Source organism: Choloepus didactylus, chromosome 17 (assembly GCF_015220235.1).
Source record: "Choloepus didactylus isolate mChoDid1 chromosome 17, mChoDid1.pri, whole genome shotgun sequence".
Classification (NCBI taxonomy): Eukaryota; Metazoa; Chordata; class Mammalia; order Pilosa; family Megalonychidae; genus Choloepus; species Choloepus didactylus.
Window position 1 is genome coordinate 64,821,519 of NC_051323.1, and position 21,820 is coordinate 64,843,338.

Consider the following 21,820-nt stretch of genomic DNA (forward strand, 5'->3'; position numbering starts at 1 on the left):
TAAATTCAATGCAGTGGCCATTGACTCAACAGTTGGACACTTTTAGGAATAAGGACACAGAAATGAATGAGACATGAGACTTTATAGTTATAAAGAAGTGCACAGGTAACGATAGTGGAAGCCATTAATTTTTGTTTCCTAATTCATTTTACATTCTTCAAAACATAATTTCTTTTATTCTGTGTTGCATGATAATCCCCTGTACCAGAATTGAATTCCCTACCTCATTAATCGTTAGTACAAATATATACTAATCCTTTGGTGGCGGTCAGAATACAAACTCACAAATTCAAATGTATTCTCAATTTAAGCCTGGAAACAAAGTTTCCAATACTTATTGATAACTTGCACTTTTATAGATGAATGTACAACTATATGATGGCACTGTGAACAGTTGATTATATACTGTGGATGATTGTATTGATAGCTTATACGGGTGAAGAGGAAAATATTAGTTCTGTTAAAGAAAACATCATTCCTAATGAAAATTTTAGGGTGAGAACTAGAACAAAGAAAAAATTCCATTAGAGAAAAATAGACAGTCATCTGTAATTATTGAATATTAGTCATATTAAATAAGTTTTACCATGAATGGATTTATAATATTGTTTGGGAGAGAAAGGGAAAAAATATGAATACATCTACCACAATTTCAGGCAACTCTTACCATCACTAACTTCCAATAGTTTCATTATACACACAGGGGACTCGCAAAATGATGGGTTTCTATTTCTTAATCCATCCACCTGAAAGAGCCCACAGGAGAGAAATCAATTCATAAGTCACAACGGCTGTGGCTTTAGCTGATGCTTTTACAATTTAAAACTGTAAGTGATTGCTCCGTTGAGCGCTTGATAATCCTCGGGGGGACTCTGGATTGGTTGATGAATTATTGAAGATGAGTACATAACCTCTTTATTATGAAGAAACATATCTGACTCTGTTTGGAGATTGGCTGTTAAGGAACAATGGTAGAATTTAGATTAAAGAAATTCTTAGGAAAGCTGTCAGAAATTTGCCTTCTCTGCAACATGATCATATTCTCATGTTTCCTGTTTTCACTTAAAAACTATTTCTGCTCAAAAATTATTAAAGCAAAATTTTAGTAATTTAGAATCATGTGAGAAAAGCAAACATTTAATTTGATGTAATTCATTCCTCTGGAAGGAGATGAGTCCTGTTATTGATTGCTTTTTATTGCTGACGGCCTTTTTCTCTTTATATTGCAGATAATGTTAATTTTTTAAAATAATATTTCTGAAATGTAATCTCTTGGGTCTGCAATTGGCAAATATTAAAAGGCTTGTAAAGATTTCATAATTTATTGTGTAAAACCTTTTCCCCAAACTACCTCTAATCACACTGGGAAGTAGTTTCGTTGCACATCCCTTTAAGGAAATTATCTTTGCAAGTAATTTTGCTTTATACTCAGTCTTACATATAAAGTATCCTCATTTCATAAAACATTAATTAAAGTATTAATAGATTTCTTGGTAATAAAAGTACTACCTGAATAAAATATTATATTAAAAGCTGAGTGATTAACTGCTACTCAAAGACAATTGCTTTGAAATACTCAATTCTTAGATATTTGGAAAAGAAACTGTTGAGATTATTTTGTCACGTCATTGAACTCTGATCAGGTCTCTTCTAAGTTCTCCATAGATTCAAGGGAATATTGTTCTTCTTAAAGATTAGAATATGAGGATATTAAGTAGGGATTCAGCATAGAGAATAAAACACAGGTTGTTCTTTATCAATTTTTTAATTATTCTCTATATTCCCTAGAGCTGGCCATTAGGAATATTTTGATTGACTAGAAAGCTGCCTTCCAAAATCAGATTGTTGGATTTCCTAGTCAGCTGTTTGTGGCCTCTTTCTAACTAGACTGTCTTCTGCTTGCATATATTGTCTTTGGTAATTGGAAGAAACTGTGTTTTAGTGTTCAGGATTATTGCTGAACATTGAGATCTTGCTTTATTCAGTGACTTTTGAATATGTAACTGGGAATAATTTCACCTGATTATTACTAACAAGCATTATGCAGTCATGGCATCACCATATGTGCCATAGAATACTTTCATTTGTTTCCAAAGATGGTGCTTAGGTTAATGAAACTTATTTGGACTTCCTATGTGGACTGACAGTATTTTCCTACATTGCCAGAAAATTGACAGCTGTTATTGCTATCTGAAAGTCTTGTGGCTGTTTGTGATCCTCTCTCTTCATTTTTGTTGACTCAAAGTGTTGGCTCTCATATTACTACTCATCTGGTCTTCTAGATTCCCAAGCTGCACTTCCTGAACTCCTTAATAATTTTATTATTTCTTCCTTGAGTAATACTATAAAGTCCCTGTAAGAGACACCATCTTCTTGAGTATCGTTGTATTCCATTCTATAATCAGTGTTACTTGATTGAATGATGGCTTTATGGCCCAAATGATAGGAGCTAGCACAGATAATGAATTCAGTGGCTATTATCGAATGTTCTACATGCCGGGGACAAAAGGGGAGAAGGAAAGAGAAGGAAAGAATTTACCAAGTACCAGTTTTTTATATTCATTAATTCTTTTAAACTTCCCAGAGCACCATGAGGTAGTATTACTATTCCCATTGTGGAGAGGAGGCAACCAAGGACCTCTTGAAATTAATTTTCCTGAAATCACATAGCTGGTAAGTGAGTGACGGAAGCAGAATTGAAGTGCAGTTTCCATGACCCCAGAGTCCACACTCTGTCTGTGCCCCTGTAGTGTCTTTGAATACGCAGGATGAATTGTTCCCCCTTTCTTCCTTGGACCAGATTCAGTTCCTCCTTGTCTTCCACCTCCCTTATGAAAACAGACCCCAAGATACATGGACCCCGAGTGGCTGTGCTCTAGCCGTGTGACCACTGTATGGACATAATATGCACGCCTTTACTCACATGATAGGGAGGGAAACTTCTGGGCAGTCTTACAGGGAATCGCCATACACAAGTTCACCCAGGATGAGCATCAGGTTTAGATTAGAATCTAATCATACTGAGAGGACTCTAAGAAATCCAATATTTGATGAAAAATAAATGTAAGTATAATATAAAGAGATAGTAACAGCATTAAATTCATGACCATTTGTTAAAGCTTAAGGATGAGAAAAAAAGGTAAAGACTTATGCTAGTTTTTCTCAAATTGATGTTTTTTAAGAAATAAAAGAAAAAGTCCTGTGGCCATATAGAACTTATATGGAGCATGTGGGTCCAAAGAGATCTGAATAGGTTTCTATAAGGAAGGATTTCTAAGAGCCTTTAATATGCTAATGTGATTGTGAGAAGACGTTTCCTAAACATATGTGACCATGTAAACTTATGTTTTTTTATTTTTTTCTTGGGGCTATTTTGAGTAACTGGTGTTCCCCCAGTCACTTTTCAGGAAACATTGGCTTATACTGGTAAAAAAGAGAAACCACAGTCTCCTGTCCATCTTTTCTTTTAAGGCTGCATCATGTAGTTATTAAAAATCACAATCTCTCCCTACCTTCTCTCACTTGATTCCTTTCTACCCTATGATTCTGTTTTCAAGCTTCTCACCTCTACCTCTCTTCTTAGAGAAAGGCCTGGTAGGCCTCAATTCAAATCATCTTTAATGAATTGCCTTTTGTCTATTTGTAGAAATCTTTGTTCTACTGGAGAGGCCCTAAATGCTGACAATAAAGTTGCTCCCCTTCGGACAAACTCTGAAGGGGCCATCCTCCTCTCATGACTGTTCCGCTGGCTGTTGTGTGGATTAATTACGATCCAGATCGATGTGACTAGTGATCAAATGCTGTCACTTGTTGAGTAAGGATTGTTGGTGGCATGAGGACATTGAAATTAAGTCATCAAGAAAGCTGCAAAGCCTTCTTTGCAACAGACCTCTGTGACAATGTATAAAGAATTTTCTACCACTGAGAATAGAATTCTATGTAAGCAAGTTGCTCAGTGTTAGAGACTGTCAGTAACAGACTGTAAATTAAGCTCTTAATCACTACATTTTACCCAAATGCATCAGGAGTTAGCATGTTTCAAGATACTGGATATTGTTTAGATGAGAAATTTTCTTTGTTTCTGTATGATTAATTGGATTACCACTATGGTATCTGAATTTATAGTACTGGAATGTTTAGGATTGTGTCAAGAATATAAATAAGTTATAGTCATACAGACAGTTTTTCTCTGAAAGTTTCAGTCATATATATTTTATCCATGAGAATTTCCTGCAATCATTAGAGTGTCTGAAAAACTGTGGTGGAAATGACTGTCTTAATTATTTATTCACATTATTATCTACAGGAAGCACCAAATCTGTCTCATATGAGAAATGCAGGGCAAGAATATCTTTTGCAGGTGGACACTAAATTTGTAAAATATCCACTTGGAATTAGAAATCATAGAGACTCTAGTTTCTCTTGCACACTCCCCCTGATGATGGTAAGAATATACTATAGTGTTATTCTTAGCATCAGGTCATTACTAAATAGTGAAGAAACATGCAAAACATCCAGCGTCTGGAAAGTTATTTAGGAACTGGCTCTAGTCCTCCATCGATGAGGATTATGCATTCCCTTTTGCTGTTACTTACTGCCTGGTCAATATCTAAATATTCAAAATATCTAAAAGCCCATTGAATGAGGATGGAATTAGATAGGTAACACAGATTACCCTGCTTTTTTAACAATGGCACTTTCTGTGTATATTCCAAGAATAAGGGGTATGAATGCTAAGAAGTAATGCTCATATCCCTGTCTCTCAAGGGAATAGCCCAATTTGGGTCCTAGGAGCATGATGTACTTTTCTCGATCATTTTTAATCCCAAATTATCTATATGCAAACTGGTACATATGTGATGAAAGGGAATCGACTAGAATGATGCTGATTGAAGCAAGGGAGGCAGGGCAGGGAATCCTGGAGTCCCACTGGCTGGTTCCTTGCTTCAAGTGCCCACCTTGGACCTTCCCTCATGACGCTGAGGACTAAAAGAATAAAGTTTGAAAACCCTGTAGCAAGAATTTTCTCGAAATGTATTATAATTTCTCTGGGATCACACTCATATATGTTGAAGCTTCTCCATGCCCAATGACTAATTGAAGGATTATGGAAAATATCTTTAGAGTGTAGTTTAAATTTTGAAGCCAACAGTAGAATGAGCCTTGAAAATCTCAAATACAAACTTTATTGTATAAAGGTATCAGGATATGTTAAACAAGATCTTCTGGGTACAAACATAAAAGCAACTTTATTTTAATCTTCTTCTGTTCTTTTAAACACCCTTGGAAGGGAGAAAGGGGAGAATGAAGAAAAGCTCTTCCTTCTTAGACTGAGGGTGAGAACTTGGATAGCTTCCAAAATTTTAAAAATGCTTTTAAACTGTTTAAAACATACAAAAAAGTGTTATAATGTATTTGTATTATATACATTATATAATGTATAAATATATGTACTATTAGGCCCACCAAATTAAAAAATAGACTATTAGCAGTAAATTTAAATCTATTGTCTTCTCCCTGAATACCCCCTTCGTGCCCCCACAGAAGTAATCACCGTGCTAAATTATATGAAAAGCTTTCTGTTTTCCATCATAGTTTTTTCCCCCTACATTTGGAGATATCCTTAAACATATTATTTGGTTTTGTCTGTTTCTGAACCTCTCCTTTCAAAATGTTTCTTTTTAAAATGCATGGAGGTATAATTTGCACACCATAAAATTCACACATTATAGGTGTATAATTCAATGACTTTTGATAAATTTATAGAGTTCTGTATCCAGGTTTACAGTATTTCTATCACCCCAAAAGTTTCCTTATAGCCATTGGCAGTCAACCCTGCTCCTACCTTTAGCCCTGGGCAACCAGTAGTCTGTTATCTGCCTCTATAGATTTATCTTTTCTGGAAATTTCATAAAAAATAGAATCATACAATATGCAGTGTCTTGCATATGGCTCCTTTCATTTAGAATAATAGGAATGATGTTTTAAAGTTCGTATGTTATGGTGTGTATCAGTACTTTGTTCCTTTTTATAGTTCAGTAGTATTCCATTGGATGGATGTATCATATTTTGTTTATCAGTTCAATAGTTAACAGACATTTGGGTTATTTCCACTTTGGGGATTTTATGGCCATTGCTGCTATGAACATTCATGTACAAATCCTTGTGGAGACTTATGCTTTCGAGTCTTTTGCACAGATACCTAGGAAAAGAACTGCCAAGTTGTAGGATAAATTTATGTTTAACATTTAAGAAACTCCCAGGATTCTGGGAAGATGGCGGCATAGAAAGAGGTGGAAGACTTAGTCTCCCCCAGAACAATTCATAAATGAACAAAAAAACCAGGAAATAACCCGGAATGGTAGTGGGGAGACAAATGTGACTGTACACTCAACATCCACTGACATGAATTGGGAGGAATGCCCGAGATCACAGCATAAAATCTGTAAGTAAAATTGCGGACCTGCGCTGAGAGCTGAGAACCTAGAGCCGAGAGCCCCTTCCTCATGGAAGCTGTGCTGTGCACTCTCTTAGCCCAGCTCCAAGTGAGGTTATAGTGATAACTGCTCAATACAGACAGCGACTCCTCAACAAGCAGACAGAGGCTTTTGGTGACGGCTGACCTTGGGAGAATCGGGGGAAATATTCTGTCTCTCGCTCTCTCTCTGCGGAGAAAACCTCGGCTGCTCTCAGCCCACAAGGAGTTGCAGTGGAGAAAGCCTCACACAATCTGCATTCTGAGGCGAGCTGAGAGCCCCGCGGCACAGCCAAGCAGCCCAGGGCTTCCCTAGAGGGACGGCGCACACTGATGACGTAGCACGGCATTTCCTCTCGGCTGAGGGAGGATCGCGGCTGGGAGGGGGGATCTGCTCAGAGAACCCAGAGGCGCTATGCCAAGTCTGGTGGTTTATGGGACACCGAGAGAGAGCTGCCCCTCCTCCCTGGCCACCCGTGCGTGCGCCCCACATTCAGGTTGGGCAACTCCAGCGGCGCGCCCAGGCTGAGCTCTCCAACTGAACATACAAGAATCATTTCCCCACACTACTGACTGGAAGGACAGGTGGCTCACAGACGCCATCTGCTGGTTACCTAGAGAAAGTGCACATCACCAAGCTGTGTCTCTGAAAAATTAGATCGATATCCTTTTTTTTTTTGATACAATTTGAAAGAATCCTATCAAGCAAAACAAATGCCAAGAGGCCCAAAACAACAGAAAATCTTAATGCATATGATAAAACCAGATGATATGGAGAATCCAGCTCCAAACACACAAATCAAGATTTCGGAAGAAACGTTATTCCTCACAAAATTAATTAAAGAGGTACAATCAAAGAATGAAAACATGGCAAAGGATTTAAAGGACATCAAAAGGACCATGGCCCAGGATATAAGTGCCATAAAAAAGACCCTAGAAGAGCATAAAGAAGACATTGCAAGAGTAAATAAAAAAATAGAAGATCTTATGGAAATAAGAGAAACTGTTGGCCAAATTAAAAAGACTCTGGATACTCACAATTCAGTACTAGAGGAAGCTGAACAACATCTCAGTGTCCTAGAAATCCACAGAACAGAAAATGAAAGAACAAAAGAAAGAATGGAGAAAAAAATTGAAAAAATCGCAATGGATCTCAGGGATGTGATAGATAAAATAAAACGTCCAAACTTAAGACTCATTGGTGTCCCAGAAGGGGAAGAGAAGGGTAAAGGTCTTGAAAGAGTATTCAGAGAAATTGTTGGGGAAAACTTCCCCAACCTTCTACACAATATAAACACACAAAGCATAAATGCCCAGCGAACTCCAAATAGAATAAATCCAAATAAACCCACCCCGTGACATATTCTGATCAGACTCTCAAATACTGAAGAGAAGGAGCAAGCTCTGAAAGCAGCAAGAGAAAAGCAATTCACCACATACAAAGGAAACAACATAAGACTAAGTAGTGACTACTCAGTGGCCACTATGGAGGCAAGAAGGCAGTGGCATGACATATTTAAAATTCTGAAAGAGAAAAATTTCCAACCAAGAATACTTTATCCAGCAAAACTCTCCTTCAAATTTGAGGGAGAGCTTAAATTTTTCACAGACAAACAAATGCTGAGAGACTTTGCCAATAAAAGACCTGCCCTACTTCAGATTCTAAAGGTAGCCCTACCAACAGAGAGACAAACAAAGGAGAAAGAGATATAGAGAATTTTAACAGACATATATAGTACCTTACATCCCAAATCACCAGGACACTCATTTTTCTCTAGTGATCACAGATCTTTCCCCAGAAGGGATCATAAGCTGAGACATAAAACAAGCCTCAAGAAATTAAAAAAAGAAAAATTGAATATACTCAAAGAACATTCTCCAAACACAAAGGAATACAAATAGAAGTCAATAATTTTTGAACTATAACTCCACTATTTACTTCCTACATGATAAAAAATACACAAACTCTAAGGACAGATAAATGGTTTTGAACTCAATATAAAATATGTAATTTTAGACAACTATATAAAGGTGGAGGAATGAAGGAGTATAGGAACATAGTTTATGTGCCCTATTGAAGTGAAGGTGTTATCAAAGAAAAACAAGATTGATAGGGATTTAAGAAGTTAATTTTAAGCCCCATAGTAAACACAAAGAAATTATCAGAGAATATAAGCATAGAGATGAAAAGTAGAGTCTGGATTAAGAGAAATGGGGGAAGGGGCAATGGGACGTTAAGAAAGGAGTGTAGGGTTGCTGTTTGAGGTGAAGGGAAATTTCTAGTAATGGATGGTGGGAAAGAGCATAACATCATTCTAAATGTGATTAATCCCACTAATGGAAGGCTAGGAAAGGGGTGGAATGGGAAGACTTAGGCTGTATATATGTTTCCACAATTGAAAAAAAAAAAAAAAAAAGACAGTCTAACTAGATGACAATTGAATGCTAAGGATGAACTTGGATGGGATTGGAGGGTGGAGGACAGGTGGCTCAAAGAGACACAGTTTAGACATAAGGAAAAGGAAATATAGAATGTAAGCATTGTATCATTGTTGAAGTTCTTATACTTCTTAGCTGGGCTTAATGGAGTTACATAAAAGAATGTTCTTGTTCATGGGGAGTACATGCGTGAATTATAGTGTATGTTCAAGGATGTGTGCAGCTAACTCTCATATGTTCAGAAGACAGAGAAATATATGATGGATGATAGATAGGGAGGGAAAGAAATAGTGATGTGACAGCATGTTAAAGTTGGTGATTAATCTATTAGGGGAGGGGGGGTCAGGGTATGATGGAATTCTGTGTATGGGGCTAGTATTGTTTTTGCAACTATTCATGTAACTTTGAATTTATTTCAAAATAAAATTAAAAATATATATATATTTAAAAACAAACAAACAAGCAAACAAACAAAAAAAACTCCCAAACTATTTCCATAGTGGCTGTGCCATTTTACATTCCTACCATCATTTTATGTTCTTACATAAAAGGGAATCAGTTGCTTCACATTCTTGTCACCACTTGTTATTGTCTGTCTTTTTTCTTATAGCCAATCTGGAGTCTATTTAGTGCTATCTCATTGTGGTTTTAATTTGTTTTTCTCTTATGACTAATGTTGTTAAGCATCTTTTCATGTGCTTATTAGCCATTTCTAAAATGGTTTTGGTTAAATGTCTCTTCAAACCTTTTGCCCATTTTTTAAAAAATTTGGGTGGTTTTTCTTCTTATTTAATTGTGAGGAATCTATATATATTCTAGATAGAAATCTTTAATCAAATATACAATTTGCACATATTCCTTTCAGTCTGTGTCTTATCTTTTCTTTCCCTTTTCATTCCCTGTGTCTTTTTCAGCACATTCCTAATGCTAAAGTCCAATGTATCAATTTCTTCTTTTGTGTATTGTGCTGTTGGTACCACATCTTGGCCTAATCAAAGGATGCAGAGATTTTTCTTCTATGTTTTGTTCTAGAAGTTTTATAGCTTTAGCTTTTACATTTAGGTCTGTGATCCATCTGAGTTAGTTTTGCTTATGATGTGAATTAAGGTCTAAATTCATTATTTTGCTGTGGATACCCAATTGTCCCATCACCATTTGTCGAAAGGCTATCCTTTCCTCATTAAATTGTCTTGAAAACTTTGTTGAAAATTAAATGACCATAAATAAAAGTATTTATTTGTGTACTCTCAATTCTGTTCCATTGATCTATACGTATGTCCTTATGCTAGTATACCACACTGTCTTGATCCCTGTAGCTTTATAGTAAGCTTTTAAATTGGGTAGTATGAGGCTTCCGATTTGTCTTTTTCAAATTGCTTTGGGTCTTTGGGGTTTGCATCATCATATAAATTCTACAAATAAGACACCTTGGATGTTGATAGGGGTTGTGTTGATTCAGTATGTCAATTTGGGGAAAATTTCCATCTTGACCACATTGAATCTTCTAATGTATGAACATGGAATGTTTCTCTATTTATTTAATTTCTCTCAGCAATGTTTTATAGTTTTCAGTGTGCAAGGCTTATACTTGCTATGTAGATTTTTCCCTAAACACTTTATTATTTTTGATGCTATTGGGAATGGGGTTGTTTCTTAATTTTATTTCTGGATGGCCTCCCTGTATGGGATGAGTCATTTCTTCCTTATACTTTCAAGATTTTATATTTTTCCTTGTTTTTAAACAGTTTGTGACATATCTAGGCTTGATTCTTTATGTGATTATCCAACACTGAGCTTCTTGGGTGTGTAGATTAATGCTTTTAATCAAATTTGGGAAGCTTTAAGCCTTTATTTTTTCAAATATTTTTCTTCCTCTTCTCTCTTTTCTGTCCTTTCAGGATTGCTATAACATATATATTGGTATGCTTGATATTGTCCTACAAGTCTCGAAGGCTCTGTTATTTTTCTTTATTTTTTTTGATTTCTATTCTTTGGGTAATTCCTGTTGATCTATCTTCAGGTGATTCTTTCTCTGCCATCTTGAATCTCCTGTTGAGGCCTTTCAGTGACTTTTTTATTTCAGTTATTATACATTTCAACTCCAGAATTTCCATTTGATTCCCTTTTGTTTTAATTACTTTCTCTTTATTGAGATAATCTATTTGTTGAGAAATCATTATACATTCCTTAAACTCTTTAAATATGGCTTCCTTAAGGTCTTTGAACATATGTGTTATAGCCACTCTGAAGTCTTTTTCTGCTTTGTCCAATATCTGGGCCACTCAAAGCCAATGCCAATTGAGTGTTTTTTGTTTTCCTAAGAGTCACATTTCTTTGCAAATCTTACATACTTTTGTTGAGAAAACTGAACATTTTAGATAATGGACTGTATCAATTCTTGATTCCTTTTTTCCCTTCTGTGATTGGGTTGTTTTACTGTTGGTTTTGTGTTTCTTTGTTTAATAACTTGCCTAGATCACATCCTGGGTGGTGTGCAGTCATTAGTGTCACTGCACAGTCATTTCTTATTCTTGAATTTATTTTTAAATATGGCTTTGTAGAGGGTTGCCCCTGCTTCTGTACAGCTCAGTGGTCAACCAATGATTGTACATCTTGAGCCAGTAAGGATTCCGTCCTCTGATGATGAATCTGCATGTGAGTTGGGGAGCTCATAAAGTTCTGACAGTCTCTTGCATCTTGTGTGTGTGTGTGCACAGCCTCGTTTGTGTTCACCAGGGAAGTGCCACTAGCTTGGACCTTCTCTGATCTCTTCTGCATGTGCACAGAGGCTTCCAGTCAGCCAGGCACCTGTGGAGAGCCTATTGAGGCTCTCTATGGTGATCTCATTTCCTGGATCTCCCTATTAACTATATGGCTCATCTGCTATTATGTTTTTGCCTCAACCAGGACCACCAACTCAGGCTAGCTGGGTTGCCAGCCTTCCCCAGTTGTTGGACATGGAGATTGCTACTCTTACTGATCAGGCTGCTGGTTGTGGTATTTTTGCAGTGGGTACCAAGTCATTTGAGCCCCTTTGGCAGTGAAACTGCTGGTTTTCATGGCTTGACTCCTCAGTAGAACTACCACACTGACCAATCTGGTGGAGAGGGGCAGATATGGGAACAGGCCCAGGAAAGAATATCACAGACTTCTGCTATTTTTACCCAAGGTTCAGTAGTTTTTCTTGATTAAAAGACTCTTAATTTCTTGTATGATTTTGGTTGATTTCAGAGTATGACATGGGTATTTCAGGGGAGAGCTTTTTGGGAGATTTCTCACTTTCTCTGCCATACCAGTAGTCCTGCCTCTGCCATACCAGTAGTCCTGCCTATATATTTATTGGTTATTTTTTCACATGTTAATTTGCCCCCTCTGTAATAGTTTGGGTATTTTGCTCTCTTTGTCTATTCACTTATTGGTTATTCTAAATATCTTGATATATACTCAACAAAATATAAAGTTAATCAGCATCGTCAGTATTTTCCAAGACAAAAACCCTTAACATTTTCCAATTATTTCCGTCTTAAATAAAATTTATTTTTATTTTGGACCAGCATTTTTATCCTGTTTTTATTATCACAAAAATTGGACATTTTTTCAAATGCAGTCAATGATTGATTAATTTTACCTGCACAGATTTCTTCAATGAAAGACTTTGTTGATATATGTATTTTTGTTTTCTTTTTTCCATTAGAAAAAAAATCCTTTTTAATCTGTCTTCAACTAACAAGGTATACAATTCTGGATTGAGAGTTATTTTTCTCTTTGTACGTTGAAGATACTTTTCATTGCTTTCTGGCTTCTACTGTTGTTGAGAAAGTAACTCTTGCCCTAATGTTTTTGTTCCTTTGTACACTATATTTTATTTCTGGATATATTTCATATCTCATTGTGGAGTTTTCATTACCACATGTTTAGGTGAAGATTTCAAAAATTTCTTTCTTCCTAGGATTAGTATCTCTCAACAATATTGAAAATCTCACACCTCTTTTATATTGCCATTTTTTTATTATAATGTGTTTCTGCTATATTGTAAGTTATATGCATAGCAGGCTTCATTAGATATCAAAAAAACTGTTTTCCAATATAGCTATATACAGAATACATTTCCAAGAAGATGTGTGAAAGTTCCTATTTCTCTACATCCCTAAATTCTCTCTAGCACTAAGCAATAGCAGACTTCTAATTTTTTTCCGGTCTGATGGAGTATAGTGGTATCTCACTGTGATTTTAATTTGCTATTCTCTGATTATTAAAGAGGCTGATCACCTTTTCAAGTATTTATTAGCTATATGGATTTTTCCTTTATCTGAAGGACTTTCTCAGTTCTCTTTCTCAATGCTATCTTACGGAATATGAGCAATATAAAAAGTTATTAATATATAAAATGTAAATATATGCAGATTATATTGCACTTTTTAAAACTTTTTATTGAAGTATAAATGGAAAATAGTGTGCATAGTATATGTACAACTCAATGAATTTTCACACACTGAATCCATTTGTTTAACCATTTCCCAGATCAAGAAACAGAAAATTACCAGCACCCAAGAAATCACCATTGCAGTTTGATTCCAGCACTAACACCCAAAAGGTATCTACTATCTCGAATTTTAAAAGCTCAGAATAGATTTTGCTTAGTTTTGTGCTTATATAAATGGGATCATTCAGTGTGGATTTCCTTGTGCCTGGGTGCATTTGCATGTAGTTGTAGATTGCTCAATTATCACTGTGTAATATCCCATGTTACGAATATACCAGTGTTGGTGGGCATTGAGTAGTCTCTGTGTTTTTAGCTTTAGGAATGTTCTTCATATTAATATGCTTGTAGTTTTGTAAACATATTTACACATGTTTGATGAGTACATACCGAAGAGTGGAATTTCTGGGTCATAGGATATTTTCAGTTTTAATAAACACTTCCAAACAGATTTCCAAATTTGCATGTCCATCCTCAGTATATTCAAGTTTCAGTTCTCTATACCCATGTCTTGGTATTTTATATATTTTTATATTTATGTATATTTTTTATTTTAGCCACCCTGATAGGTATGTAGTGCTATCTCATTGTAGATTTGATTTGACTTATACAGGTGGGCATTTTTTTGTACATTTATTGGCTATTTAGATAACCTCTTTTGTGAAGTAAGTAATTGAATCTTTTACCTATTTATCTGTTTGATTGTCTTTTCCTTATTTATTTGTTAGAGAATTTTAATATAATGGACACAAGATCTTCTTTGTCATATTAATGATATGATGTATGATACATTGCATGTATTATAAATATCTTCTGCCACTCTGTGGTTACCTTTTCACTTGCTTAATGGATATTCTTAATTTTAATATAGGCCAACTTATCATTTTTCTTCTATGGTTAGTACATTTTATATCCTGGTTAAGAAATTTTTGCCTACTCCAAGGTCTTGAAGATGTTTACCTGTATTTTCTTCTAAAATCTGTATTGTTTCACCTTTCATATTTAGATTTGCAATTTATCTGTAGCAGGTTTTTGAGTACAGCATGAATTAGGGGTATAGATGTAACCAACCAGTCCACATGGATTTCCAATTGACCCACACTCTTTATTGAAATGGCCCATTCTATCTCCACTGCCCTAAAGAGATATGAGAATTTATTTGTCATAAATTAGTTAACTGTCCATGTGTGAACTGGATTCTCTATTTTGTTCATTTTACCAATTGTCTGTCCTTGCATAAATACTACATGGCATTAATTACTATAGATTTATAATAGGTTTTGATTTCTAATATGATGAGTCCACCAGTGTTCTATTCTTCTTCACTGAAAGACTCCCATGGGTATCCATTCCACTGGGGATATGGGTTATTAGTGTCTGGTTTCCTAGACCACAGACCTCTGTCTTAGGTTCTGTGATCTTCCTGCTGGTCTCACAGGTTTCTAATAACATAAACTTGCCTTGTCCCTTCAATTTTAGGGGTGGTTCTTCTCCCTGCTATTGCTAGTCCTGCCCGTGTTTTACCAAATTTTGTTGGTTCCCTTATCCTTGATCAGAACTTTGTACATGTCACTTCATTAAACTCTCCTCGATTTTCCTAATTGAGTATATTGACTCTCTTCTATCAAGACTCTGATTCATCTTCTTGTTAGGCTTGACTTAAAGAGAACAGTCCAACAAGCACCCCTCAAATTGGAGGGGATTGGGATTCAAGACTCTCAAATAACTCTTTCCACAAGTACTTCTCAGAAAATCCTCTCCTCTTTCAAATCTTCACACTCTTGACCCTTAACAATTCTTAAGCTTAATGTGGATTATACATTAAAGTTATAATTTTTTTTTCATTGAGAATTCTTTAATACTGATTGGTCTCACACATCACTTTGGTTTTTTTATAGCTGTGGGTCCTTTTGCCATGTTAGATACTTTCAATTTAACATTCTGTCACATAAAGAAATACTAACTTTATGTTTATTCACTGCTAAGTTACACTGATTTAAATTGCTGACGATATTTTTACTAACTCTCAAACACTTAGTAAATAATATACCCATTTATCAGGGTGATTGACCATTGCATATATGCTTATCTATTTTTATAGGGCAATGATCTCTTTTTATTTATTCATTCAGAGTGAGCTTTGATGATCTAAATTTGTAAGCATTCTCTATTTTCCTATGCTGAAACTTAAAGAATTACTATCATCCTTATAGAATCTCAAGAGCCTTAGAATATCTGGTCTTAAACAATACCATAATGGAAAAATCAAGATATATATATTTAATTGATAGCATTTATTATAAGTTTTCCTAATCCAATGGAAACATTTTCATTGATATTTAATTCAAAAATTATATATTCATCTTAATAAATTAAAATAAATCTTCCCTGAAATTTGGCTAAGAAGATTTCAATAGAGTCTTTAAAAATATGATTTCATATTTGGAGGAAAACAAAACAAACAATAATTAAACAAGGGAAGGATAAATCAGTGTGTGTAGACAACACAGTCAATAAATTAGGCTTTGAAAAGACTGGCAGAGAAAAGGTAGTCTACAAAGGAAAGGAGATGCAAACAAATGAAGGACATTCAGATATTTTATGAGCATGGAGATGATGAGCATCCATTGTTGATGGATATGAACATTGTCTTTCACCTAGGCTGTTACTTGCCACTTTCCATTAAAAAAAAGTAATTCTATCATAGATTCTATTTGATCCACTTAAGATTCAAGCTATGTAGAGGGTAACATTTTGGGATTATCATCAAAGTAGTTAAGGGATATAAAGGCAAGGCATATAAGTTATATATACATATATATACACACACACATATATGTATGCATATATTCCTTTAGAACATTATAGCAATCTTTTTGCTGACACTACATGGTGTGAGCTTTCCTTAACAGCTGATGAAAGTGAAGCAATGTTCAAACACATAATCCAATGAATACACTCCCTCCTTTCCTACCTACCCCTGACATTGTCTTAAGATATATTCCCAGTAGTTGAATTACTTGGCCAATGGGTGTGAGCAATTTTTTTCCTTGCAATTTTATTGAGATATAGTCACAGACCATACAATCATCCAAAGTGTATAATTAGTTGTTCACAGTATCACCATATAGTTGTGCATTCATCAGCACACTCAATTTCTGAATATTTTCATTACCCCCCAAAAAAGTAAAAATAAGAATAAAAATAAAAGTATGAAAGAGCACCCAAAACAACCCACCCTCCATCCCCCCTATTATTAATATACTTTTTTGTCACCCTTTTTCTACTCATCTGTCCATACACTGGATAAAGGGAGTGTGAGACACAAGGTTTTCTACAATCACATGGTCACACCGTATAAGCTAAATAGTTATACACTCATCTTCAAGAAACAAGGCTACTGGGTTGCAGTTCAACAGTTTCAGATATTTCCTTCTAGCTATTCTGATACACTAAAAACTAAAAAGAATATCTATATAATGCATAAGAATAACCTCCAGAATGACTTCTTGACTTCATTTGAAATCTCTCAGTCCCTGTAACTTTACTTTATTTCATTTCTCTTCCCCTTTTTGGTCAAGAAGTCTTTCTCAATTCCATGATGCCAGGTCCAGACTCATCCCTGGGAGTCATGTCCTATGTTGCCAGGGAGATTTATACCCCTGGGAGTTATATCCCACATAGTGGGGAGGGCAGCGAGTCCACCTGGCAAGTTGGCTTAGAGAGAGAGGCCACATCTGAGCAAGAAAAGAGGTTCTCTGGGGATGACTCTTAGGCACAATTAGAAGTAGGCTTAGCCTCTCCTTCTGAGCAAATTTTTATCTTTTATTCATATTGCCAAATTGCCTTCCAAATAAAATTTCACCAATTTAAAGCTCCAAGAGTAGTGTATAAGAGTGCCAATTTTACTTTATTCATCAATATTAACTATTATCAAGTTTGATATCTCTGTTAGTTTAACAAATTGAAATAAAAATTCAATATTACCATTTTCTTGATTAGTTTTACAGTTGATTTTTCAATAAATTTATTATCCATTTACAGCTATTCTTTTATGATAGGTCTTCTTATAACATTTGTTCATATTTTATTCATACCTTAGTGTTTACTTTTGACATAACTCTAAAAGTTCTTTGTATATGAAGCTTATCAGCCATTTTTCTGTTATATTTATGTCAAAGTACTTTCCCAGTTTGTTGTTTTATAATATTTACACTTGTTTGTGTTTCTTCCATTGCATTCATGATTAGAAAGTTCTTTCCCATGAGATAGATTAGATAAAGATTCAACTCATTTTTATTATGGATTATAATGGCTCCATTTTTACTATTATTTTTACGTATATATGTATTATATGTGTGTTTGTATATATATATATATATATATGAATAAAATGATGCAGATGAGGCAGAAACAAACTCTAAGGAACACGATATAGGAAAATGGGCATGTATGGATGCATGTAGGTGTCTCAATCACCTACATGACTATTGTTTTATTTGTCTTCAAATACAGTTAATACCTTTTTGTTACTTGTGTCTTTTTCAAAATTTTCTTGACTATTCTTTATTCTTTCAGATAAATCTTCAAATAATTCAAGTTCAATTTAAAACAAAAATTGTGAGTTTGGGTAAGGTTTTGCTAAACAGATTAACTACAGAAATAATGAAATCTCAATAATTGCTACTCTCCTCTATTTTCCACTGAATTTTTGTAATTTTCTTTTCTTTTTCTTTTTTTGTAATTTTCTTTTTATAGATACTTGAGGGTTATTCCTAGTATTTCTGATTTTTCACTCATCATGAATGGAATTTAATTGTATCTTCTAATTTGGTATTATGATATTGTTGAATCTTTCCGTTTAATAGTAAAGTTCAAAATCTAAAGTAGGCATATTTTAACAAGAGTGTCAAGTTTTCTCCACACTGTTTCAATGGTGTCTTAAGGAACAATAATCTTTTTCATATAGTGGCCCATAGAAAGAGCACTCTGCTCTTTCCATGTGTCTATCATAACAATGTTAACAAGAGGGTTGAAACTGGTGAAAAGGGCATTCTTGACCTACTATTTATCTATTTCTATCACTTACTAGATTGCAGAATATAAGATCCTTTATGTGCCACAAGTTGACTTCTAACCAATTATGGTTCTCTGTCTTTCAGCCTTATTAATTATTTCTTCCTTTTCCATATTTTCTGTTGATGTCAATAACTATTTAAAGTGTCTGTTACAATTTTCCACAATTTCCTGCTTACATCTCTTTGTTCACACAACTACCTTGTTTAAGAATCTCCTTTTCTTCTATTTCTTCATAACCAAATCTAGCTATCTTTCAGGAACTAACTAAAATTCCAACATGTCCATGGAGAGTTTTCTAGCCTTTTTACCAAAAATAACCCTCTTCTGAGTTCTCAAAATATTTTACCTGATTTCTTTGATTGTGTCAATTAGTTTTTTTCATTATGATCAACAATATTTGTTTCTAACTTAGGCCAAAAATAAAAGATTTAGGGTGACTCATAGAATCAATTGGGAAATGAAAAGAGTCTTGAGAGCTACCTAGTTCTTAAGACCTAGGTAATAGGAGTAAAGGATGAACTCTTCAGGATGCTTCTATTGGAAAGACTCTAGGTCAATCATTCCATCCTTGTGGCGATTCATTACATTTGGTAACTTTTTGAGAGAGTGTCTGATTTTTCTTACTGAGGTCAAGTCCCCTATTTTGGATAAATGTGCAGCTTGTCAGGGTGGATAGGTCCATCAAGACTAGGAGTCTCACAGAAACAATGGCAGTGAAGTAGTTCCCTTGTGGAAAATAGGGTATTGATGAAGTTACCAAAAGAAAAGGGGAGAAATTCTGAGTTGTAGTAAAAGAAGATAGTCACTTCACTTATTATACTCAGTTACTTTTTGACCTGCTATTATAGATGTATTTGTAAGTTCTACCTCCTGTGATTTATTTATTTTTGGATTCCCACCACACCAAGCATACACAGAATACAGAAAAACATGTATTTATATATTGTATATATTCCATTCATATATATATGCAACAAATATAAACATACATACATATGACTTCTTATAAGAAAAAAGAAAAACTAAAATAGAACGTCTTAAACGAATCATTTGAGTAACATGCATAGCACAAAGTTACATGAGTTCTACACCTTACACTCATTTTCATTCATATTACTCAGTTCTTAGGGTATTTTCTTTTTATTAATTCTCCGCCCTTTTTTATATTGATATTGCTCAGTTCCTAGACTACTTTCCTTTTTGTTCTCAAAAATGTTCCTCCTTTAGAAATTGCTTGAGGTTAAAAAGGAGCAGAGTTCTTCCCTAGTGGATATATCTGATCATCCTTATCCCAATGTCCATGATGAATGTGAATGAATTGGGAGAAAAACAATTTATAAATTTTTATCTCGATTTTGAACTTAATCACTAATATCTATGGACAAGACTTTTAGTTTATTATTTTTTATATTATGCAATAATATAAAAAATTGTAAGCAGCACCAGTTAGAAGTCAAGAACTTGGAGAAGAAGGATAAGTCCTTGTCTTAAAGGAGCTCGTAGTCTTCTGGGAAGAGCAGACCAATATTCCCAAGCCAAGTGGTGAGGACTATGTTTGGGGCATGCAAAAGGTTATGTGAGAGCAGATGGGCAGGGATCTTAACTCAAACTGGTAAGGGATAACAAGGAATGGGTCATGGACATGGAGGTCAATATCAAGTTGAGTCATGAAGGACACAAGAGTTATCCAGGCACAGAAGGGAAACGGAATTCTAGGAAGAGGGTGTGGCATGGGCAATAGCATTGGGGGAGGGGTATAAGAGGACATGGCATATTGAGGGAGTTGCATATATTTCTGCTTTTATTTTATTTCATTATATAGTACATACTGTGTGTCAGGCTCTGATCTAAGTGTATTACAAATTTTATTTAATTTAATGTAGTTGAATGTATATTTAGAACTGGTTTTGGCAAACTACAACCTACAGGCCAAATCTTGCCTACCACCTGACTGTATAAATACAGTTTGAGTGGAAACAGCCATGCTCATTTGCTTTGTATTGTCCATAGGTGCTTTCACAGTAAACAGAAGAGTTGAGAAGCTGCAACAGAAATCATTTGGTACACAAAATATGAAATATTTACTATGTGACCCTTCACACAGAAAGTTTGCCAAGCCCTAGTGTTGAACCCAGCTTCAATGGGGAGAGATGAGGTTAGAGCTTAGAAGGGGCCAGACATAAAGGTTGTCAGCTGAAGGAAGGGATTCATTTACTAGTGCATTGTAATACAAGGAAATTGCTCATGAGTTTAGCTGTACCAACAACCCACATAATTAACAGTGACCCATAAGGACTGCTCAGAGAGAGCTATTAGCATTTCTTTCAGAATGTAGCAATATCTCCTGGTCTACTCAGTTCTACATTAAATGGGAAACTTAACAGAAGACGTGCTCATACCTACAGCTGAGGTTCTATTGACCTCTGTGATGCAACAAAACATTTTCTGGATTCAAAGGGTAATTTTACAATGAATAAAATGATGCTCAAATTGTTGGCAAGTATCCTAGCAAAAAAGACATATAATTAAATATGTTTTCTAGCACCAGTTATATTTAATATCTCAAATGTAGCTTCATACATATCTCTACAGAAGGTCTCTCACCAGTTATTAATCCCTTCACCTTGGTCAACTATTTAACCTCTTTTAGCCCCAATTGCTTCTTCTTACTTCAAAATAATATTTTGAGGATTCAATGGAATAATAAATGTAAGGTCCTTAATGTAGAGTTTGATACACAGTAAGAGCTCAAATAAATAATGCTTATTATTTTAGAGACCGCAAAGCTTTAGAGACTTCTCTTTAAAGCTGTTTTCTTGAACCTAGTACTTTTTATTGGAGAAAAACTTATAATTGGAAGTCAACAAACCTCACCTGGTCCAAAGGCTCAGTTGTGTAAACAGCTTGAAGACTTGAAGACACAGTAAAAGTGTGAACCAAGAATATTTATTGGATTTTTTTTTTTTTTCTAAATTAACCTGGGAACAAGGCAGAAATCATCTTTCTGAGAAGAGGTCTGATTTCAATTGTCTGGAAGTATCATCAGAGGACATTGATATATTGTTTTTGTTTTTAATTTTCCAGACTCAATAAAAATGGTAGAGAAGGGAGTGTGTAATAATCAGGATGTCTAGGATAACAGGAAATAGAATTGATGGACCACAAAATGCTCCCCTTAGCCACTCACCTATTTTCTCTTGTCCCAACCAGAAAAACAAATTCTGTCTTCCCCTCCCTCTGTGCCAGGAAGTGGCACACTTGCCAGGTTTCCAAGTTTCTCGTGCTTTCTGTCTATTGGTCAGGTGCTGTCAAAATAGCAGGGGTTAGCCTTGGAAATAAAGCACTAG